Source organism: Mesoplodon mirus (assembly GCF_964341445.2).
Source record: "Mesoplodon mirus genome assembly, chromosome: 1".
In the NCBI taxonomy this organism is placed as follows: domain Eukaryota; kingdom Metazoa; phylum Chordata; class Mammalia; order Artiodactyla; family Ziphiidae; genus Mesoplodon; species Mesoplodon mirus.
In genome coordinates this window covers 188,367,287-188,394,530 of record NC_138976.1, presented here as the reverse complement: position 1 = coordinate 188,394,530, position 27,244 = coordinate 188,367,287, and positions in this window count along the sequence as shown.

Genomic DNA, 27,244 nt, shown 5'->3' with positions numbered 1-27,244 from the left:
CGCCCTTTGGCCTGGGCCTAAATGCTTGTGACACCCCACTGGACCTGCCGTGCTCTGAGGGCCCTGCCCTGGGCCCCCTGCTCCCCTGCCCTTTGTTCAGTCACAGCAGAGATGGCCACACCCACTCCCTCAGTGAGGGCAGAGTTCCAACCACCCTCAGCCCCGCCCCCTCTCCGCAGGTTACCATGGACTACAGAGGCTGCATCCTGAGGCCAGGGCGTTCCGAGAATGCCAAGGGCAGACATGATGACCTTAAATGATTTCCTCTTGTGTCAGGTTTGGTAAACTTTAGGAGCTAGGAAATGGTCCACTTTACAGAAATGTTCAAATTTACTGGCATTTCATATAATCTCTGCTATAACATTGTCCTGATTCTTTCTGTATATTCTATACTTATGTTTTTGTTTTCCTTAATCAAAGTGTGTCTTTTCAATCTTTTCAAAGAAGATTCTTTGGACTTACTAAATCACCTCAATTTTATACGTTTTCTGTTGTATTAAGTTCTGCTCATATCTTTATTTATCTTTTTTCTATGTTCTCAGGGTTTATTGTTTTGATCTTCTGATGTCAATTAAAACACTTGGTTATTCATTTTAATAAATATTTTACTTATAAAGATTTGAACTTTTGAAGATTCCAGCTTACTTGTAAGTTTCTAAGGGTCAGGTCCTCTCCATTGTTGCTGGCCTAAGGTTTAGTTCACCATATAGCAATGTATATATTGACCTATTTTCCCCTCGACTTTCTGTGATTCCCTACATCTCACCTTTCTTTGCAGACAAGCCATTTGAAATACCCTTAACTTATTTCACAGCCAATAAGTCATTGAAATAATGTGTATTTTTAGAGAAATCTTCTTATATAATTAGGCAGAAAATCTCACCTGCCATAGTTTTCAAAACAGCATAATTTCACTCTTCTCAATGCTTAATCTGTTGTATTACACAACCTTTGAGTATTTAGCTTTATCAATGACATGTACTTTAAAAATGTTTTAGAGATCCTACCAGTCTTTGAAAACATCCTAGTTCCTTGTTTCAGTTCCAGTTTTATGTATATATTCTGCCTTGCACCTGATTATTCCAATAATTGATGGATGGCCTTGGGAATCTAATTCTGGTATTGATACTCTTTACTGATTGTCTCCCCTCGTAGCTGATTTCTTCATTATTGTGTAAATTTAGATCATGAGTTCATGTTTAGCTAAACAGCTGACCTTGTAAGACGCTTAGGTGTGAACGCTCGTTAGCTTCAGCAGAAAGTCGGCAAAGATTTATTTGTGTCCCTCCAATGAGTTGCCCACGAGGACACCGTTTTCTACAAGTGTTGGTCCAATACTCCCTCTAGAGGCAGGGGACTCCGACAGGGCTGATTGGTTGCCCCCGATCTGTGAGGGGCAGTGGGCAGCCTGTGGCCCGGGCAGGAGACTCTTTGCATGTGTCCGTGGGACACATCTGCCTGCGAACTTCGGTCACCTGGCAGGAAGCTACGATGCCCAGACCTATGGTTAGCTGTGCAGCGAGGTGTACTGTGAGGACAGGTTCCACACACACTTCAAGTAAGTGGTCGGCCTGAGTGGAAAGGTGAGAGTTTGGGCAGCTGTGCAGACAAAGAAGGCGCCCTTTGGCCTGGGCCTAAATGCTTGTGACACCCCACTGGACCTGCCGGGCTCTGAGGGCCCTGCCCTGGGCCCCCTGCTCCCCTGCCCTTTGTTCAGTCACAGCAGAGATGGCCACACCCACTCCTTCAGTGAGGGCAGAATTCCAACCACCCTCAGCCCCGCCCCCTCTCCGCAGGTTACCATGGACTACAGAGGCTGCATCCTGAGGCCAGGGCGTTCCGAGAATGCCAAGGGCAGACATGATGACCTTAAATGATTTCCTCTTGTGTCAGGTTTGGTAAACTTTAGGAGCTAGGAAATGGTCCACTTTACAGAAATGTTCAAATTTACTGGCATTTCATATATTCTCTGCTATAACATTGTCCTGATTCTTTCTGTATATTCTTTACTTATGTTTTTGTTTTCCTTAATCATAGTGTGTCTTTTCAATCTTTTCAAAGAAGATTCTGTGGACTTACTAAATCACCTCAATTTTATACGTTTTCTGTTGTATTAAGTTCTGCTCATATCTTTATTTATCTTTTTTCTATGTTCTCAGGGTTTATTGTTTTGATCTTCTGATGTCAATTAAAACACTTGGTTATTCATTTTAATAAATATTTTACTTATAAAGATTTGAACTTTTGAAGATTCCAGCTTACTTGTAAGTTTCTAAGGGTCAGGTGCTCTCCATTGTTGCTGGCCTAATGTTTAGTTCACCATATAACAATGTATATATTGACCTATTTTCCCCTCGACTTTCTGTGATTCCCTACATCTCACCTTTCTTTGCAGACAAGCCATTTGAAATACCCTTAACTTATTTCACAGCCAATAAGTCATTGAAATAATGTGTATTTTTTAGAGAAATCTTCTTATATAATTAGGCAGAAAATCTCACCTGCCTTAGTTTTCAAAACAGCATAATTTCACTCTTCTCAATGCTTAATCTGTTGTATTACACAACCTTTGAGTATTTAGCTTTATCAATGACATGTCCTTTAAAAATGTTTTAGAGATCCTACCAGTCTTTGAAAACATCCTTGTTCCTTGTTTCAGTTCCAGTTTTATGTATATATTCTGCCTTGCACCTGATTATTCCAACAATTGATGGATGGCCTTGGGAATCTAATTCTGGTATTGATACTCTTTACTAATTGTCTCCCCTCGTAGCTGATTTCTTCATTATTGTGTAAATTTAGATCATGAGCTCATGTTTAGCTAAACAGCTGACCTTGTAAGACGCTTAGGTGTGAACGCTCGTAAGCTTCCACAGAAAGACGGCAAAGATTTATGTGTGTCCCTCCAATGAGTTGCCCACGAGGACACCGTTTTCTACAAGTGTTTGTCCAATACTCCCTCTAGAGGCAGGGGACTCTGACTGGGCTGATTGGCGGCCCCCGATCTGGGGCAGGGGCAGTGGGCAGCCTGTGGCCGGGGCAGGAGCCTATTTGCATGTGTCCCTGGGACACATGTGCCTGCGAACTTCGGTCAACTGGCAGGAAGCTACGATGCCCAGACCTATGGTTAGCTGTGCAGCGAGGTGTACTGTGAGGACAGGTTCCACACACACTTCAAGTAAGAGGTCGGCCTGAGTGGAAAGGTGAGAGTTTGGGCAGCTGTGCAGACAAAGAAGGCGCCCTTTGGCCTGGGCCTAAATGCTTGTGACACCCCACTGGACCTGCCGGGCTCTGAGGGCCCTGCCCTGGGCCCCCTGCTCCCCTGCCCTTTGTTCAGTCACAGCAGAGATGGCCACACCCACTCCTTCAGTGAGGCCAGAATTCCAACCACCCTCAGCCCGGCCCCCTCTCCGCAGGTTACCATGGACTACAGAGGCTGCATCCTGAGGCCAGGGCGTTCCGAGAATGCCAAGGGCAGACATGATGACCTTAAATGATATCCTCTTGTGTCAGGTTTGGTAAACTTTAGGAGCTAGGAAATGGTCCACTTTACAGAAATGTTCAAATTTACTGGCATTTCATATATTCTCTGCTATAACATTGTCCTGATTCTTTCTGTATATTCTATACTTATGTTTTTGTTTTCCTTAATCGAAGTGTGTCTTTTCAATCTTTTCAAAGAAGATTCTTTGGACTTACTAAATCACCTCAATTTTATACGTTTTCTGTTGTATTAAGTTCTGCTCATATCTTTATTTATCTTTTTTCTATGTTCTCAGGGTTTATTGTTTTGATCTTCTGATGTCAATTAAAACACTTGGTTATTCATTTTAATAAATATTTTACTTATAAAGATTTGAACTTTTGAAGATTCCAGCTTACTTGTAAGTTTCTAAGGGTCAGGTCCTCTCCATTGTTGCTGGCCTAAGGTTTAGTTCACCATATAGCAATGTATATATTGACCTATTTTCCCCTCGACTTTCTGTGATTCCCTACATCTCACCTTTCTTTGCAGACAAGCCATTTGAAATACCCTTAACTTATTTCACAGCCAATAAGTCATTGAAATAATGTGTATTTTTAGAGAAATCTTCTTATATAATTAGGCAGAAAATCTCACCTGCCATAGTTTTCAAAACAGCATAATTTCACTCTTCTCAATGCTTAATCTGTTGTATTACACAACCTTTGAGTATTTAGCTTTATCAATGACATGTACTTTAAAAATGTTTTAGAGATCCTACCAGTCTTTGAAAACATCCTTGTTCCTTGTTTCAGTTCCAGTTTTATGTATATATTCTGCCTTGCACCTGATTATTCCAACAATTGATGGATGGCCTTGGGAATCTAATTCTGGTATTGATACTCTTTACTGATTGTCTCCTCTCGTAGCTGATTTCTTCATTTTTGTGTAAATTTAGATCATGAGCTCATGTTTAGCTAAACAGCAGACCTTGTAAGACACTTACGTGTGAACACTCGTAAGCTTCAGGAGAAAGTCGGCAAAATTTATTTGTGTCCCTCCAATGAGTTGCCCACGAGGACACCGTTTACTACAAGTGTTGGTCCAATACTCCCTCTAGAGGAAGGGGACTCCGACAGGGCTGCTTGGCGGCCCCCGATCTGGGGCAGGGGCAGTGGGCGGCCTGTGGCCCAGGCAGAAGCCTCTCTGCATGAGTCCCAGGGACCCATCTGCCTGCGAACTTCGGTCAACTGGCAGGAAGCTACGATGCACAGACCTATGGTTAGCTGTGCAGCGAGGTGTACTGCGTGGACAGGTTCCACACACACTTCAAGTAAGAGGTCGGACTGAGTGGAAAGGTGAGAGTTTGGGCAGCTGTGCAGACAAAGAAGGCGCCCTTTGGCTTGGGCCTAAATGCTTGTAACACCCCACTGGACCTGCCGGGCTCTGAGGGCCCTGCCCTGGGCCCCCTGCTCCCCTGCCATTTGTTCAGTCATAGCAGTGATGGCCACACCCACTCCCTCAGTGAGGGCAGTGTTCCAACCTCCCTCAGCCCCGCCCCCTCTCCGCAGGTTACCATGGAGTACAGAGGCTGCATTCTGAGGCCAGGGCGTACCGAGAATGCCAAGGGCAGACATGATGACCTTAAATGATTTCCTCTTGTGTCAGGTTTGGTAAACTTTAGGAGCTAGGATATGGTTCACTTTACAGAAATGTTCAAATTTATTGGCATTTCTTATATTCTCTGCTATAACATTGTCCTGATTCTTTCTGTATATTCTTACTTATGTTTCTGTTTTCCTTAATCAAAGTGTGTCTTTTCAATCTTTTCAAAGAAGATTCTTTGGACTTACTAAATCACCTCAATTTTATACGTTTTCTGTTGTATTAAGTTCTGCTCATATCTTTATTTATCTTTTTTCTATGTTCTCAGGGTTTATTGTTTTGATCTTCTGATGTCAATTAAAACACTTGGTTATTCATTTTAATAAATATTTTACTTATAAAGATTTGAACTTTTGAAGATTCCAGCTTACTTGTAAGTTTCTAAGGGTCAGGTCCTCTCCATTGTTGCTGGCCTAAGGTTTAGTTCACCATATAGCAATGTATATATTGACCTATTTTCCCCTCGACTTTCTGTGATTCCCTACATCTCACCTTTCTTTGCAGACAAGCCATTTGAAATACCCTTAACTTATTTCACAGCCAATAAGTCATTGAAATAATGTGTATTTTTAGAGAAATCTTCTTATATAATTAGGCAGAAAATCTCACCTGCCATAGTTTTCAAAACAGCATAATTTCACTCTTCTCAATGCTTAATCTGTTGTATTACACAACCTTTGAGTATTTAGCTTTATCAATGACATGTACTTTAAAAATGTTTTAGAGATCCTACCAGTCTTTGAAAACATCCTAGTTCCTTGTTTCAGTTCCAGTTTTATGTATATATTCTGCCTTGCACCTGATTATTCCAATAATTGATGGATGGCCTTGGGAATCTAATTCTGGTATTGATACTCTTTACTGATTGTCTCCCCTCGTAGCTGATTTCTTCATTATTGTGTAAATTTAGATCATGAGTTCATGTTTAGCTAAACAGCTGACCTTGTAAGACGCTTAGGTGTGAACGCTCGTTAGCTTCAGCAGAAAGTCGGCAAAGATTTATTTGTGTCCCTCCAATGAGTTGCCCACGAGGACACCGTTTTCTACAAGTGTTGGTCCAATACTCCCTCTAGAGGCAGGGGACTCCGACAGGGCTGATTGGTTGCCCCCGATCTGTGAGGGGCAGTGGGCAGCCTGTGGCCCGGGCAGGAGACTCTTTGCATGTGTCCGTGGGACACATCTGCCTGCGAACTTCGGTCACCTGGCAGGAAGCTACGATGCCCAGACCTATGGTTAGCTGTGCAGCGAGGTGTACTGTGAGGACAGGTTCCACACACACTTCAAGTAAGTGGTCGGCCTGAGTGGAAAGGTGAGAGTTTGGGCAGCTGTGCAGACAAAGAAGGCGCCCTTTGGCCTGGGCCTAAATGCTTGTGACACCCCACTGGACCTGCCGGGCTCTGAGGGCCCTGCCCTGGGCCCCCTGCTCCCCTGCCCTTTGTTCAGTCACAGCAGAGATGGCCACACCCACTCCTTCAGTGAGGGCAGAATTCCAACCACCCTCAGCCCCGCCCCCTCTCCGCAGGTTACCATGGACTACAGAGGCTGCATCCTGAGGCCAGGGCGTTCCGAGAATGCCAAGGGCAGACATGATGACCTTAAATGATTTCCTCTTGTGTCAGGTTTGGTAAACTTTAGGAGCTAGGAAATGGTCCACTTTACAGAAATGTTCAAATTTACTGGCATTTCATATATTCTCTGCTATAACATTGTCCTGATTCTTTCTGTATATTCTTTACTTATGTTTTTGTTTTCCTTAATCATAGTGTGTCTTTTCAATCTTTTCAAAGAAGATTCTGTGGACTTACTAAATCACCTCAATTTTATACGTTTTCTGTTGTATTAAGTTCTGCTCATATCTTTATTTATCTTTTTTCTATGTTCTCAGGGTTTATTGTTTTGATCTTCTGATGTCAATTAAAACACTTGGTTATTCATTTTAATAAATATTTTACTTATAAAGATTTGAACTTTTGAAGATTCCAGCTTACTTGTAAGTTTCTAAGGGTCAGGTGCTCTCCATTGTTGCTGGCCTAATGTTTAGTTCACCATATAACAATGTATATATTGACCTATTTTCCCCTCGACTTTCTGTGATTCCCTACATCTCACCTTTCTTTGCAGACAAGCCATTTGAAATACCCTTAACTTATTTCACAGCCAATAAGTCATTGAAATAATGTGTATTTTTTAGAGAAATCTTCTTATATAATTAGGCAGAAAATCTCACCTGCCTTAGTTTTCAAAACAGCATAATTTCACTCTTCTCAATGCTTAATCTGTTGTATTACACAACCTTTGAGTATTTAGCTTTATCAATGACATGTCCTTTAAAAATGTTTTAGAGATCCTACCAGTCTTTGAAAACATCCTTGTTCCTTGTTTCAGTTCCAGTTTTATGTATATATTCTGCCTTGCACCTGATTATTCCAACAATTGATGGATGGCCTTGGGAATCTAATTCTGGTATTGATACTCTTTACTAATTGTCTCCCCTCGTAGCTGATTTCTTCATTATTGTGTAAATTTAGATCATGAGCTCATGTTTAGCTAAACAGCTGACCTTGTAAGACGCTTAGGTGTGAACGCTCGTAAGCTTCCACAGAAAGACGGCAAAGATTTATGTGTGTCCCTCCAATGAGTTGCCCACGAGGACACCGTTTTCTACAAGTGTTTGTCCAATACTCCCTCTAGAGGCAGGGGACTCTGACTGGGCTGATTGGCGGCCCCCGATCTGGGGCAGGGGCAGTGGGCAGCCTGTGGCCGGGGCAGGAGCCTATTTGCATGTGTCCCTGGGACACATGTGCCTGCGAACTTCGGTCAACTGGCAGGAAGCTACGATGCCCAGACCTATGGTTAGCTGTGCAGCGAGGTGTACTGTGAGGACAGGTTCCACACACACTTCAAGTAAGAGGTCGGCCTGAGTGGAAAGGTGAGAGTTTGGGCAGCTGTGCAGACAAAGAAGGCGCCCTTTGGCCTGGGCCTAAATGCTTGTGACACCCCACTGGACCTGCCGGGCTCTGAGGGCCCTGCCCTGGGCCCCCTGCTCCCCTGCCCTTTGTTCAGTCACAGCAGAGATGGCCACACCCACTCCTTCAGTGAGGCCAGAATTCCAACCACCCTCAGCCCGGCCCCCTCTCCGCAGGTTACCATGGACTACAGAGGCTGCATCCTGAGGCCAGGGCGTTCCGAGAATGCCAAGGGCAGACATGATGACCTTAAATGATATCCTCTTGTGTCAGGTTTGGTAAACTTTAGGAGCTAGGAAATGGTCCACTTTACAGAAATGTTCAAATTTACTGGCATTTCATATATTCTCTGCTATAACATTGTCCTGATTCTTTCTGTATATTCTATACTTATGTTTTTGTTTTCCTTAATCGAAGTGTGTCTTTTCAATCTTTTCAAAGAAGATTCTTTGGACTTACTAAATCACCTCAATTTTATACGTTTTCTGTTGTATTAAGTTCTGCTCATATCTTTATTTATCTTTTTTCTATGTTCTCAGGGTTTATTGTTTTGATCTTCTGATGTCAATTAAAACACTTGGTTATTCATTTTAATAAATATTTTACTTATAAAGATTTGAACTTTTGAAGATTCCAGCTTACTTGTAAGTTTCTAAGGGTCAGGTCCTCTCCATTGTTGCTGGCCTAAGGTTTAGTTCACCATATAGCAATGTATATATTGACCTATTTTCCCCTCGACTTTCTGTGATTCCCTACATCTCACCTTTCTTTGCAGACAAGCCATTTGAAATACCCTTAACTTATTTCACAGCCAATAAGTCATTGAAATAATGTGTATTTTTAGAGAAATCTTCTTATATAATTAGGCAGAAAATCTCACCTGCCATAGTTTTCAAAACAGCATAATTTCACTCTTCTCAATGCTTAATCTGTTGTATTACACAACCTTTGAGTATTTAGCTTTATCAATGACATGTACTTTAAAAATGTTTTAGAGATCCTACCAGTCTTTGAAAACATCCTTGTTCCTTGTTTCAGTTCCAGTTTTATGTATATATTCTGCCTTGCACCTGATTATTCCAACAATTGATGGATGGCCTTGGGAATCTAATTCTGGTATTGATACTCTTTACTGATTGTCTCCTCTCGTAGCTGATTTCTTCATTTTTGTGTAAATTTAGATCATGAGCTCATGTTTAGCTAAACAGCAGACCTTGTAAGACACTTACGTGTGAACACTCGTAAGCTTCAGGAGAAAGTCGGCAAAATTTATTTGTGTCCCTCCAATGAGTTGCCCACGAGGACACCGTTTACTACAAGTGTTGGTCCAATACTCCCTCTAGAGGAAGGGGACTCCGACAGGGCTGCTTGGCGGCCCCCGATCTGGGGCAGGGGCAGTGGGCGGCCTGTGGCCCAGGCAGAAGCCTCTCTGCATGAGTCCCAGGGACCCATCTGCCTGCGAACTTCGGTCAACTGGCAGGAAGCTACGATGCACAGACCTATGGTTAGCTGTGCAGCGAGGTGTACTGCGTGGACAGGTTCCACACACACTTCAAGTAAGAGGTCGGACTGAGTGGAAAGGTGAGAGTTTGGGCAGCTGTGCAGACAAAGAAGGCGCCCTTTGGCTTGGGCCTAAATGCTTGTAACACCCCACTGGACCTGCCGGGCTCTGAGGGCCCTGCCCTGGGCCCCCTGCTCCCCTGCCATTTGTTCAGTCATAGCAGTGATGGCCACACCCACTCCCTCAGTGAGGGCAGTGTTCCAACCTCCCTCAGCCCCGCCCCCTCTCCGCAGGTTACCATGGAGTACAGAGGCTGCATTCTGAGGCCAGGGCGTACCGAGAATGCCAAGGGCAGACATGATGACCTTAAATGATTTCCTCTTGTGTCAGGTTTGGTAAACTTTAGGAGCTAGGATATGGTTCACTTTACAGAAATGTTCAAATTTATTGGCATTTCTTATATTCTCTGCTATAACATTGTCCTGATTCTTTCTGTATATTCTTACTTATGTTTCTGTTTTCCTTAATCAAAGTGTGTCTTTTCAATCTTTTCAAAGAAGATTCTTTGGACTTACTAAATCACCTCAATTTTATACGTTTTCTGTTGTATTAAGTTCTGCTCATATCTTTATTTATCTTTCTTCTGTGTTCTCAGGGTTTATAGTTTTGATCTTCTGATGTCAATTAAAACACTTGTTTATTCATTTTAATAAATATTTTACTTATAAAGATTTGAACTTTTGAAGATTCCAGCTTACTTGTAAGTTTCTAAGGGTCAGGTCCTCTCCATTGTTGCTGGCCTAAGGTTTAGTTCACCATATAGCAATGTATATATTGACCTATTTTCCCCTCGACTTTCTGTGATTCCCTCCATCTCACCTTTCTTTGCAGACAAGCCATTTGAAATACCCTTAACTTATTTCACAGCCAATAAGTCATTGAAATACTGTGTAGTTTTTAGAGAAATCTTCTTATATAATTAGGCAGAAAATCTCACCTGCCATAGTTTTCAAAACAGCATAATTTCACTCTTCTCAATGCTTAATCTGTTGTATTACACAACCTTTGAGTATTTAGCTTTATCAATGACATGTACTTTAAAAATGTTTTAGAGATCCTACCAGTCTTTGAAAACATCCTTGTTCCTTGTTTCAGTTCCAGTTTTATGTATATTTTCTGCCTTGAACCTGATTATTCCATCAATTGATTGACGGCCTTGGGAATCTAATTCTGGTATTGATAGTTTTTGCTGGTTGTCTCCCCTTGTAGCTAATTTCTTCATTATTTTGTAAATATAGATCATGAGCTCATGTTTAGCTAAACAGCTGACCTTGTAAGACGCTTAGGTGTGAACGCTCGTAAGCTTCAGCAGAAAGTCGGCAAAGATTTATTTGTGTCCCTCCAATGAGTTGCCCGCGAGAACGCCGTTTTCTACAAGTGTTGGTCCAATACTCCCTCAAGAGGCAGGGGACTCCGACAGGGCTGCTTGGCAGCCCCCGATCTGGGACAGGGGCAGTGGGCGGCCTGTGGCCCAGGCAGAAGCCTCTCTGCATTTGTCCCAGGGACCAATCTGCCTTCGAACTTCGGTCACCTGGCAGGAAGCTATGATGCCCAGACCTATGGTTAGCTGTGCAGCGAGGTGTACTGTGCGGACAGGTTCCACACACACTTCAAGTAAGAGGTCGGCCTGAGTGGAAAGGTGAGAGTTTGGGCAGCTGTGCAGACAAAGAAGGCGCCCTTTGGCCTGGGCCTAAATGCTTGTGACACCGCACTGGACCTGCCGGGCTCTGAGGGCCCTGCCCTGGGTCCCTGCTCCCCTGCCCTTTGTTCAGTCACAGCAGAGATGGCCACACCCACTCCCTCAGTGAGGGCAGTGTTCCAAGCTCCCTCAACCCCACCCGCTCTCCGCAGGTTACCATGGACTACAGAGGCTGCATTCTGAGGCCAGGGCGTTCCGAGAATGCCAAGGGCAGACATGATGACCTTAAATGATTTCCTCTTGTGTCAGGTTTGGTAAACTTTAGGAGCTAGGAAATGGTCCACTTTACTGAAATGTTCAAATTTACTGGCATTTCTTATATTCTCTGCTATAACATTGTCCTGATTCTTTCTGTATATTCTTTACTTATGTTTCTGTTTTCCTTAATCAAAGTGTGTCTTTTCAATCTTTTCAAAGAAGATTCTTTGGACTTACTAAATCACCTCAATTTTATACGTTTTCTGTTGTATTAAGTTCTGCTCATATCTTTATTTATCTTTTTTCTATGTTCTCAGGGTTTATTGTTTTGATCTTCTGATGTCAATTAAAACACTTGGTTATTCATTTTAATAAATATGTTACTTATAAAGATTTGAACTTTTGAAGATTCCAGCTTACTTGAAAGTTTCTAAGGGTCAGGTCCTCTCCATTGTTGCTGGCCTAAGGTTTAGTTCAACATATAGCAATGTGTATATTGACCTATTTTTCCCTCGACTTTCTGTGATACCCTATATCTCACCTTTCTTTGCAGACAAGCCATTTAAAATAACCTTAACTTATTTCACAGCCAATAAGTCATTGAAATAAGGTATATTTTTTAGCGAAATCTTCTTATATAATTAGGCAGAAAATCTCACCTGCCATAGTTTTCAAAACAGCATAATTTCACTCTTCTCAATGCTTAATCTGTTGTATTACACAACCTTTGAGTATTTAGCTTTATCAATGACATGTACTTTAAAAATGTTTTAGAGATCCTACCAGTCTTTGAAAACATCCTTGTTCCTTGTTTCAGTTCCAGTTTTATGTATATTTTCTGCCTTGCACCTGAATATTCCATCAATTGTTGGATGGCCTTGGGAATCTAATTCTGGTATTGATAGTTTTTGCTGGTTGTCTCCCCTTGTAGCTGATTTCCTCATTATTGTGTAAATATAGATCATGAGCTCATTTTAGCTAAACAGCTGACCTTGTAAGACGCTTAGGTGTGAACGCTCGTAAGCTTCAGCAGAAAGTCGGCAAAGATTTATTTGTGTCCCTCCAATGAGTTGCCCGCGAGAACGCCGTTTTCTACAAGTGTTGGTCCAATACTCCCTCAAGAGGCAGGGGACTCCGACAGGGCTGCTTGGCAGCTCCCGATCTGGGGCAGGGGCAGTGGGTGGCCTGTGGCCCAGGCAGAAGCCTCTCTGCATTTGTCCCAGGGACCCATCTGCCTGTGAACTTCGGTCACCTGGCAGGAAGCTACGATGCCCAGACCTATGGTTAGCTGTGCAGCGAGGTGTACTGCACGGACAGGTTCCACACACACTTCAAGTAAGAGGTCGGCCTGAGTGGAAAGGTGAGAGTTTGGGCAGCTGTGCAGACAAAGAGGCGCACTTTGGCCTGGGCCTAAATGCTTGTGACACACCACTGGACCTGCCGGGCTCTGAGGGCCCTGCCCTGGGCCCACTGCTCCCCTGCCCTTTGTTCAGTCACAGCAGAGATGGCCACACCCACTCCCTCAGTGAGGGCAGTGTTCCAACCTCCCTCAGCCCCGCCCCCTCTCCGCAGGTTACCATGGACTACAGAGGCTGCATTCTGAGGCCAGGGCGTTCCGAGAATGCCAAGGGCAGACATGATGACCTTAAATGATTTCCTCTTGTGTCAGGATTGGTAAACTTTAGGAGCTAGGAAATGGTCCACTTTACAGAAATGTTCAAATTTACTGGCATTTCTTATATTCTCTGCTATAACATTGTCCTGATTCTTTCTGTATATTCTTTACTTATGTTTGTGTTTTCCTTAATCAAAGTGTGTCTTTTCAATCTTTTCAAAGAAGATTCTTTGGACTTACTAAATCACCTGAATTTTATACGTTTTCTGTTGTATTAAGTTCTGCTCATATCTTTATTTATCTTTTTTCTATGTTCTCAGGGTTTATTGTTTTGATCTTCTGATGTCAATTAAAACACTTGGTTATTCATTTTAATAAATATTTTACTTATAAAGATTTGAACTTTTGAAGATTCCAGCTTACTTGTAAGTTTCTAAGGGTCAGGTCCTCTCCATTGTTGCTGGGCTAAGGTTTAGTACACCATATAGCAATGTATATATTGACCTATTTTCCCCTCAACTTTCTGTGATTCCCTACATCTCACCTTTCCTTGCAGACAAGCCATTTGAAATACCCTTAACTTATTTCACAGCCAATAAGTCATTGAAATAATGTGTATTTTTTAGAGAAATCTTCTTATATAATTAGGCAGAAAATCTCACCTGCCATAGTTTTCAAAACAGCATAATTTCACTCTTCTCAATGCTTAATCTGTTGTATTACACAACCTTTGAGTATTTAGCTTTATCAATGACATGTACTTTAAAAATGTTTTAGAGATCCTACCAGTCTTTGAAAACATCCTTGTTCCTTGTTTCAGTTCCAGTTTTATGTATATTTTCTGCCTTGCACCTGATTATTCCAACAATTGTTGGATGGCCTTGGGAATCTAATTCTGGTATTGATAGTTTTTGCTGGTTGTCTCCCCTTGTAGCTGATTTCTTCATTATTGTGTAAATATAGATCATGAGCTCATGTTTAGCTAAACAGCTGACCTTGAAAGACGCTTAGGTGTGAACGCTCGTAAGCTTCAGCAGAAAGTCGGCAAAGATTTATTTTTGTCCCTCCAATGAGTTGCCCGTGAGAACGCCATTTTCTACAAGTGTTGGTCCAATACTCCCTCAAGAGGCAGGGGACTCCGACAGGGCTGCTTGGCAGGCCCCGATCTGGGGAAGGGGCAGTGGGCAGCCTGTGGCGCAGGCAGAAGCCTCTCTGCATTTGTCCCAGAGACCAATCTGCCTGCGAACTTCGGTCACCTGGCAGGAAGCTTCGATGCCCAGACCTATGCTTAGCTGTGCAGCGAAGTGTACTGCGTGGACAGGTTCCACACTCACTTCAAGTAAGAGGTCGGCCTGAGTGGAAAGGTGATAGTTTGGGCAGCTGTGCAGACAAAGAAGGCGCCCTTTGGCCTGGGCCTAAATGCTTGTGACACCCCACTGGACCTGCCGGGCTCTGAGGGCCCTGCCCTGGGCACCCTGCACACCTGCCCTTTGTTCAGTCACAACAGAGATGGCCACACCCACTCCCTCAGTGAGGGCAGTGTTCCACCCTCCCTCAGCCCCGCCCCCTCTCCCAGGTTACCATGGACTACAGAGGCTGCATTCTCAGGCCAGGGCGTTCCGAGAATGCCAAGGGCAGACATGATGACCTTAAATGATTTCCTCTTGTGTCAGGTTTGGTAAACTTTAGGAGCTAGGAAATGGTCCACTTTACAGAAATGTTCAAATTTACTGGCATTTCTTATATTCTCTGCTATAACTTTGTCCTGATTATTTCTGTATATTCTTTACTTATGTTTTTGTTTTCCTTAATCAAAGTGTGTGTTTTCAATCTTTTCAAAGAAGATTCTTTGGACTTACTAAATCACCTCAATTTTATACGTTTTCTGTTGTATTAAGTTCTGCTCATATCTTTATTTATCTTTTTTCTATGTTCTCAGGGTTTATTGTTTTGATCTTCTGATGTCAATTAAAACACTTGGTTATTCATTTTAATAAATATTTTACTTATAAAGATTTGAACTTTTGAAGATTCCAGCTTACTTGTACGTTTCTAAGGGTCAGGTCCTCTCCATTGTTGCTGGCCTAAGGTTTAGTTCACCATATAGCAATGTATATATTGACCTATTTTCCCCTCGAGTTTCTGTGATTCCCTACATCTCACCTTTCTTTGCAGACAAGCCATTTGAAATACCCTTAACTTATTTCACAGCCAATAAGTCATTGAAATAATGTATATTTTTTAGAGAAATCTTCGGATATAATTAGGCAGAAAATCTCACCTGCCATAGTTTTCAAAACAGCATAATTTCACTCTTCTCAATGCTTAATCTGTTGTATTACACAACCTTTGAGTATTTAGCTTTATCAATGACATGTACTTTAAAAATGTTTTAGAGATCCTACCAGTCTTTGAAAACATCTTTGTTCCTTGTTTCAGTTCCAGTTTTATGTATATTTTCTGCCTTGCACCTGATTATTCCAACAATTGATGGATGGCCTTGGGAATCTAATTCTGGAATTGATAGTTTTTGCTGGTTGTCTCCCCTTGTAGCTGATTTCTTCATTATTGTGTAAATTTAGATCATGAGCTCATGTTTAGCTAAACAGCTGACCTTGTAAGACGCTTAGGTGTGAACGCTCGTAAGCTTCAGCAGAAAGTCGGCAAAGATTTATTTGTGTCCCTCCAATGAGTTGCCCGCGAGAACCCCGTTTTCTACAAGTGTTGGTCCAATACTCCCTCAAGAGGCAGGGGAATCCGACAGGGCTGCTTGGCGGCCCCCGATCTGGGGCAGGGGCAGTGGGCGGCCTGTGGCCCAGGCAGAAGCCTCTCTGCATATGTTCCAAGGACCCATCTGCCTGTGAAGTTTGGTCACCTGGCAGGAAGCTACGATGCCTAGACCAATGCTTAGCTGTGCAGCGAGGTGTACTGCGCAGACAGGTTCCACACACACTTCAAGTAAGAGGTCGGCCTGAGTGGAAAGGTGAGAGTTTGGGCAGCTGTGCAGACAAAGAAGGCGCCCTTTGGCCTGGGCCTAAATGCTTGTGACACCCCACTGGACCTGCCGGGCTCTGAGGGCCCTGCCCTGGGCCCCCTGCTCCCCTGCCCTTTGTTCAGTCACAGCAGACATGGCCACACCCACTCCCTCAGTGAGGGCAGTGTTCCAACCTCCCAAAGCCCCGCCCCCTCTCTGCAGGTTTCCATGGACTACAGAGGCTGCATTCTCAGGCCAGGGCATTCCGAGAATGCCAAGGGCAGACATGATGACCTTAAATGATTTCCTCTTGTGTCAGGTTTGGTAAACTTTAGGAGCTAGGAAATGGTCCACTTTACAGAAATGTTCAAATTTACTGGCATTTCTTATATTCTCTGCTATAACATTGTCCTGATTCTTTCTGTATATTCTTTACTTATGTTTTTGTTTTCCTTAATCAAAGTGTGTCTTTTCAATCTTTTCAAAGAAGATTCTTTGGACTTACTAAATCACCTCAATTTTATACGTTTTCTGGTGTATTAAGTTCTGCTCATATCTTTATTTATCTTTTTTCTATGTTCTCAGGGTTTATTGTTTTGATCTTCTGATGTCAATTCAAACACTTGGTTATTCATTTTAATAAATATTTTACTTATAAAGATTTGAACTTTTGAAGATTCCAGCTTACTTGTAAGTTTCTAAGGGTCAGGTCCTCTCCATTGTTGCTGGCCTAAGGTTTAGTTCACCATATAGCAATGTATATATTGACCTATTTTCCCCTCGACTTTCTGTGATTCCCTACATCTCACCTTTCTTTGCAGACAAGCCATTTGAAATACCCTTAACTTATTTCACAGCCAATAAGTCATTGAAATAATGTATATCTTTTAGAGCAATCTTCGTATATAATTAGGCAGAAAATCTCACCTGCCATAGTTTTCAAAACAGCATAATTTCACTCTTCTCAATGCTTAATCAGTTGTATTACACAACCTTTGAGTATTTAGCTTTATCAATGACATGTACTTTAAAAATGTTTTAGAGATCCTACCAGTCTTTGAAAACATCTTTGTTCCTTGTTTCAGTTCCAGTTTTATGTATATTTTCTGCCTTGCACCTGATTATTACAACAATTGATGGATGGCCTTCGGAATCTAATTCTGGAATTGATAGTTTTTGCTGGTTGTCTCCCCTTGTAGCTGATTTATTCATTATTGTGTAAATTGAGATCATGAGCTCATGTTTAGCTAAACAGCTGACCTTGTAAGACGCTTAGGTGTGAACGCTCGTAAGCTTCAGCAGAAAGTCGGCAAAGATTTATTTGTGTCCCTCCAATGAGTTGCCTGCGAGAGCCCCGTTTTCTACAAGTGTTGGTCCAATACTCCCTCAAGAGGCAGGGGAATCCGACAGGGCTGCTTGGCGGCCCCCGATCTGGGGCAGAGGCAGTGGGTGGCCTGTGGCCCAGGCAGAAGCCTCTCTGCATATGTTCCAAGGACCCATCTGCCTGTGAACTTTGGTCACCTGGCAGGAAGCTACGATGTCCAGGCCTATGCTTAGCTGTGCAGCGAGGTGTACTGCGTGGACTGGTTCCACACTCACTTCAAGTAAGAGGTCGGCCTGAGTGGAAAGGTGAGAGTTTGGGCTGCTGTGCAGATAAAGAAGGCGCCCTTTGGCCTGGGCCTAAATGCTTGTGACACCCCACTGGACCTGCCGGGCTCTGAGGGCCCTGCCCTGGGCCCCCTGCTCCCCTGCCCTTTGTTCAGTCACAGCAGAGATGGCCACACCCACTCCTTCAGTGAGGGCAGTGTTCCAACCTCCCTCAGCCCCGCCCCCTCTCCGCAGGTTACCATGGACTACAGAGGCTGCATTCTCAGGCCAGGGCGTTCCGAGAATGCCAAGGGCAGACATGATGACCTTAAATGATTTCTTCTTGTGTCAGGTTTGGTAAACTTTAGGAGCTAGGAAATGGTCCACTTTACAGAAATGTTCAAATTTACTGGCATTTCTTATATTCTCTGCTATAACTTTGTCCTGATTCTTTCTGTATATTCTTTACTTATGTTTTTGTTTTCCTTAATCAAAGTGTGTCTTTTCAATCTTTTCAAAGAAGATTCTTTGGACTTACTAAATCACCTCAATTTTATACGTTTTCTGTTGTATTAAGTTCTGCTCATATCTTTAGTTATCTTTTTTCTATGTTCTCAGGGTTTACTGTTTTGATCTTCTGAGGTCAATTAAAACACTTGGTTATTCATTTTAATAAATATTTTACTTATAAAGATTTGAACTTTTGAAGATTCCAGCTTACTTGTAAGTTTCTAAGGGTCAGGTCCTCTCCATTGTTGCTGACCTAAGGTTTAGTTCACCATATAGCAATGTATATATTGACCTATTTTCCCCTCGACTTTCTGTGATTCCCTACATCTCACCTTTCTTGGCAGACAAGCCATTTGAAATACCCTTAACTTATTTCACAGCCAATAAGTCATTGAAATAATGTGTATTTTTTAGAGAAATCTTCGTATATAATTAGGCAGAAAATCTCACCTGCCATAGTTTTCAAAAGAGCATAATTTCACTCTTCTCAATGCTTAATCTCTTGTATTACACAACCTTTGAGTATTTAGCTTTATCAATGACATGTACTTTAAAAATGTTTTAGAGATCCTACCAGTCTTTGAAAACATCCTTGTTCCTTGTTTCAGTTCCAGTTTTATGTATATTTTCTGCCTTGCACCTGATTATTCCAACAATTGATGGATGGCCTTGGGAATCTAATTCTGGTATTGATAGTTTTTGCTGGTTGTCTCCCCTTGTAGCTGATTTCTTCATTATTGTGTAAATTTAGATCATGAGCTCATGTTTAGCTAAACAGCTGACCTTGTAAGACGCTTAGGTGTGAACGCTCGTAAGCTTCAGCAGAAAGTCGTCAAAGATTTATTTGTGTCCCTCCAATGAGTTGCCCGCGAGAACACCGTTTTCTTCAAGTGTTGGTCCAATGCTCCCTCAAGAGGCAGGGGACTCCGACAAGGCTGTTTGGCGGCCCCCGATCTGGGGCAGGGGCAGTGGGCGGCCTGTGGCCCAGGCAGAAGCCTCTCTGCATGTGTCCCTGGGACCCATCTGGCTGCAAACTTCGGTCACCTGGCAGGAAGCTATGATGCCCAGACCTATGGTTATCTGTGCAGCGAGGTGTACTGCGTGCAGAGGTTCCACACACACTTCAATTAAGAGGTCGGCCTGAGTGGAAAGGTGAGAGTTTGGGCAGCTGTGCAGACAAAGAAGGCGCCCTTTGGCCTGGGCCTAAATGCTTGTGACACCCCACTGGACCTGCCGTGCTCTGAGGGCCCTGCCCTGCGCCCCCTGCTCCCCTGCCCTTTGTTCAGTCACAGCAGAGATGGCCACACCCACTCCCTCAGTGAGGGCAGTGTTCCAACCTCCCTCAGCCCCGCCCCCTCTCCGCAGGTTACCATGGACTACAGATGCTGCATCCTGATGCCAGGGCGTTCCTAGAATGCCAAGGGAAGACATGATGACCTTAAATGATTTCCTCTTGTGTCAGGTTTGGTAAACTTTAGGAGCTAGGAAATGGTCCACTTTACAGAAATGTTCAAATTTACTGGCATTTCTTATATTCTCTGCTATAACATTGTCCTGATTCTTTCTGTATATTCTTTACTTATGTTTTTGTTTTCCTTAATCAAAGTGTGTCTTTTCAATCTTTTCAAAGAAGATTCTTTGGACTTACTAAATCACCTCAATTTTATACGTTTTCTGTTGTATTAAGTTCTGCTCATATCTTTATTTATCTTTTTTCTATGTTCTCAGGGTTTATTGTTTTGATCTTCTGATGTCAATTAAAACACTTGGTTATTCATTTTAATAAATATTTTACTTATAAAGATTTGAACTTTTGAAGATTCCAGCTTACTTGTAAGTTTCTAAGGGTCAGGTCCTCTCCATTGTTGCTGGCCTAAGGTTTAGTTCACCATATAGCAATGTATATATTGACCTATTTTCCCCTCAACTTTCTGTGCTTCCCTACATCTCACCTTTCTTTGCAGACAAGCCATTTGAAATACCCTTAACTTATTTCACAGCCAATAAGTCATTGAAATAATGTGTATTTTTTAGAGAAATCTTCTTCTATAATTAGGCAGAAAATCTCACCTGCCATAGTTTTAAAAACAGCATAATTTCACTCTTCTCAATGCTTAATCTGTTGTATTACACAACCTTTGAGTATTTAGCTTTATCAATGACATGTACTTTAAAAATGTTTTACAGATCCTACCAGTCTTTGAAAACATCCTTGTTCCTTGTTTCAGTTCCAGTTTTATGTATATTTTCAGCCTTGCACCTGAGTATTCCAACAATTGATGGATGGCCTTGGGAATCTAATTCAGGCATTGATAGTTTTTGCTGGTTGTCTCCCCTTGTAGCTGATTTCTTCATTATTGTGTAAATTTAGATCATGAGCTCATGTTTAGCTAAACAGCTGACCTTGTAAGACGCTTAGGTGTGAACGCTCGTAAGCTGCAGCAGAAAGTCGGCCAAGATTTATTTGTGTCCCTCCAATGAGTTGCCCGCGAGAACGCCGTTTTCTACAAGTGTTGGTCCAATACTCCCTCAAGAGGCAGGGGACTCCGACAGGGATGCTTGGCAGCCCCCGATCTGGGGCAGGGGCAGTGGGCGGCCTGTGGCCCAGGCAGAAGCCTCTCTGCATTTGTCCCAGGGACCAATCTGCCTGCGAACTTCGGTCACCTGGCAGGAAGCTATGATGCCCAGACCTATGGTTAGCTGTGCAGCGAGGTGTACTGCGCGGACAGGTTCCACACACACTTCAAGTAAGAGGTCGGCCTGAGTGGAAAGGTGAGAGTTTGGGCAGCTGTGCAGACAAAGAAGGCGCCCTTTGGCCTGGGCCTAAATGCTTGTGACACCCCACTGGACCTGCCTGGATCTGAGGGCCCTGCCCTGGGCCCCCTTCTCCCCTGCCCTTTGTTCAGTCACAGCAGAGATGGCCACACCCACTCCCTCAGTGAGGGCAGTGTTCCAACCTCCCTCAGCCCCGCCCCATCTCCACAGGTTACCATGGACAACAGAGGCTGCATTCTGAGGCCAGGGCATTCCGAGAATGCCAAGGGCAGACATGATGACCTTAAATGATTTCCTCTTGTGTCAGGATTGGTAAACTTTAGGAGCTAGGAAATGGTCCACTTTACAGAAATGTTCAAATTTACTGGCATTTCTTATATTCTCTGCTATAACATTGTCCTGATTCTTTCTGTATATTCTTTACTTATGTTTGTGTTTTCCTTAATCAAAGTGTGTCTTTTCAATCTTTTCAAAGAAGATTCTTTGGACTTACTAAATCACCTGAATTTTATACGTTTTCTGTTGTATTAAGTTCTGCTCATATCTTTATTTATCTTTTTTCTATGTTCTCAGGGTTTATTGTTTTGATCTTCTGATGTCAATTAAAACACTTGGTTATTCATTTTAATAAATATTTTACTTATAAAGATTTGAACTTTTGAAGATTCCAGCTTACTTGTAAGTTTCTAAGGGTCAGGTCCTCTCCATTGTTGCTGGGCTAAGGTTTAGTACACCATATAGCAATGTATATATTGACCTATTTTCCCCTCAACTTTCTGTGATTCCCTACATCTCACCTTTCCTTGCAGACAAGCCATTTGAAATACCCTTAACTTATTTCACAGCCAATAAGTCATTGAAATAATGTGTATTTTTTAGAGAAATCTTCTTATATAATTAGGCAGAAAATCTCACCTGCCATAGTTTTCAAAACAGCATAATTTCACTCTTCTCAATGCTTAATCTGTTGTATTACACAACCTTTGAGTATTTAGCTTTATCAATGACATGTACTTTAAAAATGTTTTAGAGATCCTACCAGTCTTTGAAAACATCCTTGTTCCTTGTTTCAGTTCCAGTTTTATGTATATTTTCTGCCTTGCACCTGATTATTCCATCAATTGTTGGATGGCCTTGGGAATCTAATTCTGGTATTGATAGTTTTTGCTGGTTGTCTCCCCTTGTAGCTGATTTCCTCATTATTGTGTAAATATAGATCATGAGCTCATTTTAGCTAAACAGCTGACCTTGTAAGACGCTTAGGTGTGAACGCTCGTAAGCTTCAGCAGAAAGTCGGCAAAGATTTATTTGTGTCCCTCCAATGAGTTGCCCGCGAGAACGCCGTTTTCTACAAGTGTTGGTCCAATACTCCCTCAAGAGGCAGGGGACTCCGACAGGGCTGCTTGGCAGCCCCCGATCTGGGGCAGGGGCAGTGGGTGGCCTGTGGCCCAGGCAGAAGCCTCTCTGCATTTGTCCCAGGGACCCATCTGCCTGTGAACTTCGGTCACCTGGCAGGAAGCTACGATGCCCAGACCTATGGTTAGCTGTGCAGCGAGGTGTACTGCACGGACAGGTTCCACACACACTTCAAGTAAGAGGTCGGCCTGAGTGGAAATGTGAGAGTTTGGGCAGCTGTGCAGACAAAGAGGCGCACTTTGGCCTGGGCCTAAATGCTTGTGACACACCACTGGACCTGCCGGGCTCTGAGGGCCCTGCCCTGGGCCCACTGCTCCCCTGCCCTTTGTTCAGTCACAGCAGAGATGGCCACACCCACTCCCTCAGTGAGGGCAGTGTTCCAACCTCCCTCAGCCCCGCCCCCTCTCCGCAGGTTACCATGGACTACAGAGGCTGCATTCTGAGGCCAGGGCGTTCCGAGAATGCCAAGGGCAGACATGATGACCTTAAATGATTTCCTCTTGTGTCAGGATTGGTAAACTTTAGGAGCTAGGAAATGGTCCACTTTACAGAAATGTTCAAATTTACTGGCATTTCTTATATTCTCTGCTATAACATTGTCCTGATTCTTTCTGTATATTCTTTACTTATGTTTGTGTTTTCCTTAATCAAAGTGTGTCTTTTCAATCTTTTCAAAGAAGATTCTTTGGACTTACTAAATCACCTGAATTTTATACGTTTTCTGTTGTATTAAGTTCTGCTCATATCTTTATTTATCTTTTTTCTATGTTCTCAGGGTTTATTGTTTTGATCTTCTGATGTCAATTAAAACACTTGGTTATTCATTTTAATAAATATTTTACTTATAAAGATTTGAACTTTTGAAGATTCCAGCTTACTTGTAAGTTTCTAAGGGTCAGGTCCTCTCCATTGTTGCTGGGCTAAGGTTTAGTACACCATATAGCAATGTATATATTGACCTATTTTCCCCTCAACTTTCTGTGATTCCCTACATCTCACCTTTCCTTGCAGACAAGCCATTTGAAATACCCTTAACTTATTTCACAGCCAATAAGTCATTGAAATAATGTGTATTTTTTAGAGAAATCTTCTTATATAATTAGGCAGAAAATCTCACCTGCCATAGTTTTCAAAACAGCATAATTTCACTCTTCTCAATGCTTAATCTGTTGTATTACACAACCTTTGAGTATTTAGCTTTATCAATGACATGTACTTTAAAAATGTTTTAGAGATCCTACCAGTCTTTGAAAACATCCTTGTTCCTTGTTTCAGTTCCAGTTTTATGTATATTTTCTGCCTTGCACCTGATTATTCCAACAATTGTTGGATGGCCTTGGGAATCTAATTCTGGTATTGATAGTTTTTGCTGGTTGTCTCCCCTTGTAGCTGATTTCTTCATTATTGTGTAAATATAGATCATGAGCTCATGTTTAGCTAAACAGCTGACCTTGAAAGACGCTTAGGTGTGAACGCTCGTAAGCTTCAGCAGAAAGTCGGCAAAGATTTATTTTTGTCCCTCCAATGAGTTGCCCGTGAGAACGCCATTTTCTACAAGTGTTGGTCCAATACTCCCTCAAGAGGCAGGGGACTCCGACAGGGCTGCTTGGCAGGCCCCGATCTGGGGAAGGGGCAGTGGGCAGCCTGTGGCGCAGGCAGAAGCCTCTCTGCATTTGTCCCAGAGACCAATCTGCCTGCGAACTTCGGTCACCTGGCAGGAAGCTTCGATGCCCAGACCTATGCTTAGCTGTGCAGCGAAGTGTACTGCGTGGACAGGTTCCACACTCACTTCAAGTAAGAGGTCGGCCTGAGTGGAAAGGTGATAGTTTGGGCAGCTGTGCAGACAAAGAAGGCGCCCTTTGGCCTGGGCCTAAATGCTTGTGACACCCCACTGGACCTGCCGGGCTCTGAGGGCCCTGCCCTGGGCACCCTGCACACCTGCCCTTTGTTCAGTCACAACAGAGATGGCCACACCCACTCCCTCAGTGAGGGCAGTGTTCCAACCTCCCTCAGCCCCGCCCCCTCTCCCAGGTTACCATGGACTACAGAGGCTGCATTCTCAGGCCAGGGCGTTCCGAGAATGCCAAGGGCAGACATGATGACCTTAAATGATTTCCTCTTGTGTCAGGTTTGGTAAACTTTAGGAGCTAGGAAATGGTCCACTTTACAGAAATGTTCAAATTTACTGGCATTTCTTATATTCTCTGCTATAACTTTGTCCTGATTATTTCTGTATATTCTTTACTTATGTTTTTGTTTTCCTTAATCAAAGTGTGTGTTTTCAATCTTTTCAAAGAAGATTCTTTGGACTTACTAAATCACCTCAATTTTATACGTTTTCTGTTGTATTAAGTTCTGCTCATATCTTTATTTATCTTTTTTCTATGTTCTCAGGGTTTATTGTTTTGATCTTCTGATGTCAATTAAAACACTTGGTTATTCATTTTAATAAATATTTTACTTATAAAGATTTGAACTTTTGAAGATTCCAGCTTACTTGTACGTTTCTAAGGGTCAGGTCCTCTCCATTGTTGCTGGCCTAAGGTTTAGTTCACCATATAGCAATGTATATATTGACCTATTTTCCCCTCGACTTTCTGTGATTCCCTACATCTCACCTTTCTTTGCAGACAAGCCATTTGAAATACCCTTAACTTATTTCACAGCCAATAAGTCATTGAAATAATGTATATTTTTTAGAGAAATCTTCGTATATAATTAGGCAGAAAATCTCACCTGCCATAGTTTTCAAAACAGCATAATTTCACTCTTCTCAATGCTTAATCTGTTGTATTACACAACCTTTGAGTATTTAGCTTTATCAATGACATGTACTTTAAAAATGTTTTAGAGATCCTACCAGTCTTTGAAAACATCTTTGTTCCTTGTTTCAGTTCCAGTTTTATGTATATTTTCTGCCTTGCACCTGATTATTCCAACAATTGATGGATGGCCTTGGGAATCTAATTCTGGAATTGATAGTTTTTGCTGGTTGTCTCCCCTTGTAGCTGATTTCTTCATTATTGTGTAAATTTAGATCATGAGCTCATGTTTAGCTAAACAGCTGACCTTGTAAGACGCTTAGGTGTGAACGCTCGTAAGCTTCAGCAGAAAGTCGGCAAAGATTTATTTGTGTCCCTCCAATGAGTTGCCCGCGAGAACCCCGTTTTCTACAAGTGTTGGTCCAATACTCCCTCAAGAGGCAGGGGAATCCGACAGGGCTGCTTGGCGGCCCCCGATCTGGGGCAGGGGCAGTGGGCGGCCTGTGGCCCAGGCAGAAGCCTCTCTGCATATGTTCCAAGGACCCATCTGCCTGTGAAGTTTGGTCACCTGGCAGGAAGCTACGATGCCTAGACCAATGCTTAGCTGTGCAGCGAGGTGTACTGCGCAGACAGGTTCCACACACACTTCAAGTAAGAGGTCGGCCTGAGTGGAAAGGTGAGAGTTTGGGCAGCTGTGCAGACAAAGAAGGCGCCCTTTGGCCTGGGCCTAAATGCTTGTGACACCGCACTGGACCTGCCGGGCTCTGAGGGCCCTGCCCTGGGCCCCCTGCTCCCCTGCCCTTTGTTCAGTCACAGCAGACATGGCCACACCCACTCCCTCAGTGAGGGCAGTGTTCCAACCTCCCAAAGCCCCGCCCCCTCTCTGCAGGTTTCCATGGACTACAGAGGCTGCATTCTCAGGCCAGGGCATTCCGAGAATGCCAAGGGCAGACATGATGACCTTAAATGATTTCCTCTTGTGTCAGGTTTGGTAAACTTTAGGAGCTAGGAAATGGTCCACTTTACAGAAATGTTCAAATTTACTGGCATTTCTTATATTCTCTGCTATAACATTGTCCTGATTCTTTCTGTATATTCTTTACTTATGTTTTTGTTTTCCTTAATCAAAGTGTGTCTTTTCAATCTTTTCAAAGAAGATTCTTTGGACTTACTAAATCACCTCAATTTTATACGTTTTCTGGTGTATTAAGTTCTGCTCATATCTTTATTTATCTTTTTTCTATGTTCTCAGGGTTTATTGTTTTGATCTTCTGATGTCAATTCAAACACTTGGTTATTCATTTTAATAAATATTTTACTTATAAAGATTTGAACTTTTGAAGATTCCAGCTTACTTGTAAGTTTCTAAGGGTCAGGTCCTCTCCATTGTTGCTGGCCTAAGGTTTAGTTCACCATATAGCAATGTATATATTGACCTATTTTCCCCTCGACTTTCTGTGATTCCCTACATCTCACCTTTCTTTGCAGACAAGCCATTTGAAATACCCTTAACTTATTTCACAGCCAATAAGTCATTGAAATAATGTATATCTTTTAGAGCAATCTTCGTATATAATTAGGCAGAAAATCTCACCTGCCATAGTTTTCAAAACAGCATAATTTCACTCTTCTCAATGCTTAATCAGTTGTATTACACAACCTTTGAGTATTTAGCTTTATCAATGACATGTACTTTAAAAATGTTTTAGAGATCCTACCAGTCTTTGAAAACATCTTTGTTCCTTGTTTCAGTTCCAGTTTTATGTATATTTTCTGCCTTGCACCTGATTATTACAACAATTGATGGATGGCCTTCGGAATCTAATTCTGGAATTGATAGTTTTTGCTGGTTGTCTCCCCTTGTAGCTGATTTATTCATTATTGTGTAAATTGAGATCATGAGCTCATGTTTAGCTAAACAGCTGACCTTGTAAGACGCTTAGGTGTGAACGCTCGTAAGCTTCAGCAGAAAGTCGGCAAAGATTTATTTGTGTCCCTCCAATGAGTTGCCTGCGAGAGCCCCGTTTTCTACAAGTGTTGGTCCAATACTCCC